This window comes from Lissotriton helveticus, chromosome 2_1, assembly GCF_964261635.1.
Source record: "Lissotriton helveticus chromosome 2_1, aLisHel1.1, whole genome shotgun sequence".
Lineage (NCBI taxonomy): Eukaryota > Metazoa > Chordata > Amphibia > Caudata > Salamandridae > Lissotriton > Lissotriton helveticus.
In genome coordinates, this window is record NC_136059.1 from 299,279,343 (window position 1) to 299,286,842 (window position 7,500).

Sequence of the window (7,500 nt, forward strand, 5' to 3'; positions counted from 1 at the left end):
CGGCCCCGGGGTGCGCGAGCCCCCCGTCCCGCAGGCCACCAGAGGGTCCGGGTGCTGGGGACGGGGCTCCACCAGTGCCCGTGGAGGCTCTCCCCAGCCTGGCTAGGGTTCGGAAGGTGGGACCGGGCCCAGGGCTTGAGCTCCGGCCGGCCAGCCCTGGGGTGCGCGAGCCCCCCGTCTCGCAGGCCATCAGAGGGTCAGGGCGCTGGGGTCAGGGCTCCACCGGGGCCCGGGGAGGCTCTCCCCAGCCTGGCTAGGGTTCGGAAGGTGGGACCGGGCCCAGGGCTTGAGCTCCGGCCGGCCAGCCCCGGGGTGCGCGAGCCCCCCGTCCCGCAGGCCACCAGAGGGTCCGGGTGCTGGGGACGGGGCTCCACCAGTGCCCGTGGAGGCTCTCCCCAGCCTGGCTAGGGTTCGGAAGGTGGGACCGGGCCCGGGGCTTGAGCTCCAGCCGGCCAGCCCCGGGTTGCGCGAGCCCCCCGTCCCGCAGGCCACCAGAGGGTCCGGGTGCTGGGGACGGGGCTCCACCAGTGCCCGTGGAGGCTCTCTCTCCCCAGCCTGGCTAGGGTTCGGAAGGTGGGACCGGGCCCGGGGCTTGAGCTCCAGCCGGCCAGCCCCGGGTTGCGCGAGCCCCCCGTCCCGCAGGCCATCAGAAGGTCCGGGCGCTGGGGGCGGTGCTCCACCGGTTCCAGGGGAGGCTCTCCCCAGCCTGGCTAGGGTTCGGAAGGTGGGACCGGGCCCGGGGCTTGTGCTCCGGCCGGCCGGCCCCGGGGTGCGCAAGCCCCCCGTCCCACAGGCCACCAGAGGGTCCGGGCGCTGGGGACGGGGCTCCACCGGGGCCCGGGGAGGCTCTCCCCAGCCTGGCTAGGGTTTGGAAGCTGGGACCTGGCCCGGGGCATGAACTCCATCTGGCAGGCCCCGAGGGTGCTGGAGCCCCCTGTCCTGCAAGGCAGTCGAGGGTCTGGGCGCTAGGATCCCTCTGGGCCTGGGGAGGCATTCCCCGGCCTGGCTAGGGTTCGGAACATGGGACCGTGCCTGGGGCTTGAACTCTGTCCGGCAGGTCCCGGGGTGCTGGAGCCCCCGTCCTGCAAGCCAGCCGAGGTTCCGGGCGCTGGGGACCATCGGGGCCTGCAGAGGCTCTCCCTGGCCTGGGGGTAGGGTTTGGAAGCTAAGCCCCAAGCCCGCCATGAGCCGGATGCCGTTTAGGCCCCGGTCGAGCGGGCGAGTGGATTTGTGGAGCCCTGGCCCCAGCCAAGCAGGTTCAGAGCCTCCCCGTGCCGGACTGACGCACCTGAGGGCCCACCGGAGGTCATGCCCGGGCCCCGGCAGCGCATGGGCAGCATATCCCCAGACCTGGTGACCTGGCAGACTGGGACCTGCTGGCACCCTGGCCCTGCCGAGCCCCAGTTCTCTCCCAGGGCTCCACAAATGCGACGACCAGATGGCCGAACTTCCCTGGAAGTCCCGATGAGGTGCCATTTGCCTCCCAGATCCCAGCGAGGGCTCCAGGAGGTCGGGTACTTTCACGCTTTGGGTCCCCTCTGTCACCTCGCGTGCAGAGTTTACAAGAAAGGAGGGTATTTTCCCTCCGGATTACTAGGGACAGGGTACGCCCGGACGCCCCTCCAAGGCTGGTGGTTCTCTGCCATGGGGACCAGATAGGCTATGCCTGGGTAACACCTCCCTAGGCCACCCGTGGCTTCCTTCCGCCAGGCCGACGGCATGTCAAATTGCCCAGGACGGGCTCCATGGCTCTTGGGCAGTCGTCCCCTGGGCGCCCGGGGCTCCATCCACCCCGGCGGCATGGAAAAGTGCCCAGGACGGGCTCCATGCGTCCCGGGCATTCGTCCCCCGGGCGTGTCCGGGGCTCCATCCAGGCTGACGGTATGGCAGAGTGCCCGGGTCGGGCTCCATGGTTTTCACGGTGGTCCTCCCCTGGGTGTCTGGGGGCTCCAGGCCGAAGGCATGGAAAAGTACCCAGGACGGGCTCCATGCGTCCCGGGCATTCGTCCCCCGGGCGTCCGGGGCTCAATCCAGGCTGACGGTATAGCAGAGTGCCCGGGTCGGGCTCCATGGTTTTCACGGTGGTCCTCCCCTGGGTGTCTGGGGGCTCCAGGCCGAAGGCATGGAAAAGTGCCCAGGACGGGCTCCATGCGTCCCGGGCATTCGTCCCGGGACGGGGACGGGGACAGGGACAGGGTCAGGGTCGGGAGAGTCCAGGCGGCTTCACTTCCGTGTCCAGCCATCTGATCGGCCAGATTCCCTCGGCCATCTGGTCGCCCGGATCCCCTCGGGCATCTGGTCGCCCGCAACGCTTTCCTATGGGGCGACCAGATGGCCGAACTTCCCTGGAAGTCTTGATGAGGTGCCATTTGACGCCCGGATCCCAGCGAGGGCTCCATGAGGTCGGGTACATTCGCGCCTTGGGTCCCCTCTGTCACCTCGCGTGCACAGATTACAAGAAAAGGGGGTAATTTTGCTCCGGATTACTAGGGAGAAGGGTACGCCTGGACACCCCTCCGAGGTTGGTGGTTCTCTGCCATGGGGACCAGATGGGCTATGCCTGGGCAAAACCTCCCTAGGCCACCCGGGGCTTCCTTCCTCCAGGCCAACTGCATGTCAAATTGCCCAGGACGGGCTCCATGGCTCCTGGGCAGTCGTCCCCCGGGCGTCCGGGGCTCCATCCAGGCTGACGGCATGGAAAAGTGCCCAGGACAGGCTCCATGCGTCCCGGGCATTCATCCCCCGGGCGTCCGGGGCTCCATCCAGGCTGACGGCATGGCAGAGTGCCCGGGTCGGGATCCATGGTTTCCAGGGATGTCCTCCCCTGGATGTCTGGGGGCTCCAGGCCGAATGCATGGAAAAGTGCCCAGGACGGGCTCCATGCGTCCCGGGCATTCGTCCCCTGGGCGTCCGGGGCTCCATCTAGGCTGACGGTATGGCAGAGTGCCCGGGTCGGGCTCCATGGTTTTCACGGTGGTCCTCCCCTGGGTGTCTGGGGGCTCCAGGCCGAAGGCACGGAAAAGTGCCCAGGACGGGCTCCATGCGTCCCGGTCACTCGTACCCCGGGCGTCCGGGGCTCCATCCAGGCTGACGGCATGGCAGCGTGCCCGGGTCGGGCTCCATGGGTCCCGGGCAGCCCTCCCCCGGGCGTCCGGGGCTCCCACCTCCAGGCAGACGGCATGTCAAAGTGCCCAGGACGGGCTCCATGAGTCTGGGACAGCCCTCCCCCGGGCGTCTGGGACACCCATCTCCATGAGGCCAACGGCATAGGCAAAGTACCCAGGACGGGCTCCATGGGTCCCGGGCAGACCTCCCCCCGGGCGTCCGGGGGTCCCACCTCCAGGCCGACGGAATGTCAAAGTACCCAGGACGGGCTCCACGGGTCCCGGGCATTCCTCCCCCAGGTCGTCCGGGCCCTAGAGCTCCGGTGGTCCAACCTGCGCCTGAGGCCCAGCCGGGGTCCAAGAGCCCTGCCTTGCGTGGGCAGGCAGTCAGGAACCCTACCGCGAAGGCTTGGGGTGGATGGGGAGCTGGGAGTCCTTTCGATCCGGGCCATCTGGTCGCCCGCGATGCTTTCCAATGGGGCGACCAGATGGCCGGGCTTCCATGGAAGTCCCGATGAGGTGCCATTCGCCTCCCGGATCCCAGCTAGGGCTCCATGAGCTCGGGTTCTTTTACGCCTTGGGTCCCCTCTGTCACCTCGCGTGCACGGATTGCAAGAAAGGGGGGTAACTTCCCTCCAGATTACTAGGGGCTGGGTACGCCCGGACACCTCTCCAGGGCTGGTGGTCCTCTGCCCGGGGACCAGATGAGATATGCCTGGGCAACACCTCCCCCGGGCGTCTGGGGGCTCCATTCTCCGGGCCAACGGCATGGCTCAATGCCCAGGACGGGCTCCACGTGTCCCGGACAGACCGCCCCTGGGCGTCCGGGGCACCCATCTCCAGGAGGCCAACGGGATGGCAAAGTACCCGGGAAGGGCTCCACGGGTCCCGGGCAGCCTTCCCCCGGGCGTCCGGGGCTCCCACCTCCAGGCCGACGGCATGTCACACTGCCCAGGACGGGCTCCATGGGCCCCGGACAGACCTCCCCGGGGCGTCCGGGGCACCCATCTCCAGGAGGCCAACAGCGTTGCAAAGTACCCGGAAAGGACTCCACGGGTACCGGGCAGTCCTCCCCCGGGCGTCCGGGGCACCCATCTCCATGAGGCCAACGGCATTGGCAAAGTACCCGGGAGGGGCTCCACGGGTCCCGGGCAGGCCTCCCCCGGGCGTCCGGGGCACCCATCTCCAGGAGGCCAACAGCGTTGCAAAGTACCCGGAAAGGACTCCACGGGTACCGGGCAGTCCTCCCCCGGGCGTCCGGGGCACCCATCTCCATGAGGCCAACGGCATTGGCAAAGTACCCGGGGAGGGCTCCACGGGTCCAGGACAGCCTTCCCCCGGGCGTCCGGGGCTCCCACCTCCAGGCCGACGGCATGTCACACTGCCCAGGACGGGCTCCATGGGCCCCGGACAGACCTCCCCCCGGGCGTCCGGGGCACCCATCTCCAGGAGGCCAACGGGATGGCAAAGTACCCGGGAAGGGCTCCACGGGTCCCGGGCAGCCTTCCCCCGGGCGTCCGGGGCTCCCACCTCCAGGCCGACGGCATGTCACACTGCCCAGGACGGGCTCCATGGGCCCCGGACAGACCTCCCCCGGGCGTCCGGGGCACCCATCTCCAGGAGGCCAACGGGATGGCAGAGTAACCAGGAAGGGCTCCATGGGTCCCGGGCAGCCCTCCCCCGGGCGTCCGGGGCTCCCACCTCCAGGACGACGGCATGTCAAAGTGCCCAGGGCGGGCTCCACGGGCCCCGGGCAGCCCTCCCCCCGGGCGTTCGGGGCACACATCTCCAGGAGGCCAACGGCATTGGCAAAGTACCCGGGAAGGGCTCCACGGGTCCCGACCAGGCTTCCCACGGGCGTCCCGGGCACCCTCCTCCAGGCCGACGGCATGTCAAAGTGTCCAGGACGGGCTCCACGGGTACCAGGCAGTCCTCCCCCGGGCGTCCGGGGCTCCCATCTCCAGGCCAACGGCATGGCTCAATGCCCAGGACGGGCTCCATGGGTCCCGCGCAGGCCTCCCCCGGACGCGTCCGGGGCAACCATCTCCATGAGGCCAACGGCATTGGCAAAGTACCCGGGAAGGGCTCCACGGGTCCCGGGCAGGCCTCCCCCGGGCGTCCGGGGCTCCCATCTCCAGGCCAACGGCATGGCTCAATGCCCAGGACGGGCTCCATGGGTCCCGCGCAGGCCTCCCCCGGACGCGTCCGGGGCAACCATCTCCATGAGGCCAACGGCATTGGCAAAGTACCCGCGAAGGGCTCCACGGGTCCCGGGCAGGCCTCCCCCGGGCGTCCAGGGCACCCACCTCCAGGCCGACGGCATGTAAAAGTGCCCAGGACCAGTTCCACGGGTCCCGGGCAGTCCTCCCCCGGGCGTCCGGGGCTCCCTTCCCCGGGCCAAAGCATTCCAGAGTGCCCAGGACGGGCTCCACGGGTCCCGGGCGTCCAGGGCTCCCTTCCCCGGGCCAACGGCTTGTCAGAGTGCCCAGGACGGGCTCCACGGGCCCCGGGCATCCGGGGCACCCTTCCCCGGGCCAGCGGCATGTCAGAGTGCCCAGGACGAGTTCCACGGGACCCGGACGTCCGGGGCTCCCTTCCCCGGGCCAACGGCTTACAGGAGTGCCCAGGACGGGCTCCACAGGTCCCGGTCGTCTGGGGCTCCCTTCCCCGGGCCAACAGCTTGTCAGAGTGCCCAGGACGGGCTCCACGGGTCCCGGGCAGTCCTCCCCCGGGCCAACAGCAGGTCAGAGTGCCCAGGACGGGCTCCACGGGTCCCGGGCAGCTCCATGCCCAAACCCATTTGAAAACCCGCCGCAGCGAAGGGGTTATAGGCGGCCATCTATTCAAATGCACAAATGCATGCTGTGACATCGCATTCCTTTACAGCGAGATGCCTTGGCATCGCAAGTCAGTAGATCAACTTGATCTAGAGGACACACAAACTAAAGGCATAATACAATCTATTTTTCAAACTCCAACCTGCGCAACAGGAGGGAAAGTGTTGATATACTAGCCCCTTCAGTGCTAATGACGGCTCCAGCTCGTCATGATTCCAGTAGGGAAGGTGTTGGTACATTCCTTATGTTGGAGCGCCATCTAGAGCAAGTCCGGTAGATAATGTGTTTGCAATAGTAGCGCGCAATGCTTTCCAATGGGGCGACCAGATTGCCGGGCTTACATGGAAGGCCTGAGGTCCAGGGGAGGGCGGCCTCCCCATCCCGGGCGCTGTCCTTGGTCCTGCTGCGTGGCAGGGTGCCCGGGACGGGGTCCTGGAGGGCCCGGGGAGGCTTCCCCTGCGCCTCCGGGCTTGGGAGCCCAGGCTGGGTCCAGGGGCCCGGCCGGGCCCCGGGTCGGGTGCCACGGCCCTGGGCCCTGTCTCCCAGCCTGCCGCACTGCCAAGGGCCCGGGGAGCCTCCCCTTGCTTGGCTGGGTTCAGGAGCAGTGGCTAGGGCCCCTGAGGGCCCGGGGAGGGCGGCCTCCCCACCCCGGGCTCTGTCCTTGGTCCTGCTGCGTGGCAGGGTGCCCGGGACGGGGTCCGGAGGGACCGGGGAGGCGTCCCATGCGCCTCCGGGCTTGGGAGCCCCGGCTGCGTCCAGGGGCCCGGCCGGGCCCCGGGTCGGGTGCCACGGCCCTGGGCCCTGTCTCCCAGCCTGCCGCACTGCCAAGGGCCCGGGAAGGGGTTCCGATGTGCCCGGGGAGCCTCCCCTTGCTTGGCTGGGTTCAGGAGCAGTGGCTAGGGCCCCTGAGGGCCCGGGGAGGGCGGCCTCCCCACCCCGGGCTCTGTCCTTGGTCCTGCTGCGTGGCAGGGTGCCCGGGACGGGGTCCGGAGGGACCGGGGAGGCGTCCCATGCGCCTCCGGGCTTGGGAGCCCCGGCTGCGTCCAGGGGCCCGGCCGGGCCCCGGGTCGGGTGCCACGGCCCTGGGCCCTGTCTCCCAGCCTGCCGCACTGCCAAGGGCCCGGGAAGGGGTTCCGATGTGCCCGGGGAGCCTCCCCTTGCTTGGCTGGGTTCAGGAGCAGTGGCTAGGGCCCCTGAGGGCCCGGGGAGGGCGGCCTCCCCACCCCGGGCTCTGTCCTTGGTCCTGCTGCGTGGCAGGGTGCCCGGGACGGGGTCCGGAGGGACCGGGGAGGCGTCCCATGCGCCTCCGGGCTTGGGAGCCCCGGCTGCGTCCAGGGGCCCGGCCGGGCCCCGGGTCGGGTGCCACGGCCCTGGGCCCTGTCTCCCAGCCTGCCGCACTGCCAAGGGCCCGGGAAGGGGTTCCGATGTGCCCGGGGAGCCTCCCCTTGCTTGGTTGGGTTCAGGAGCAGTGGCTAGGGCCCCTGAGGGCCCGGGGAGGGCGGCCTCCCCACCCCGGGCTCTGTCCTTGGTCCTGCTGCGTGGCAGGGTGCCCGGGACGG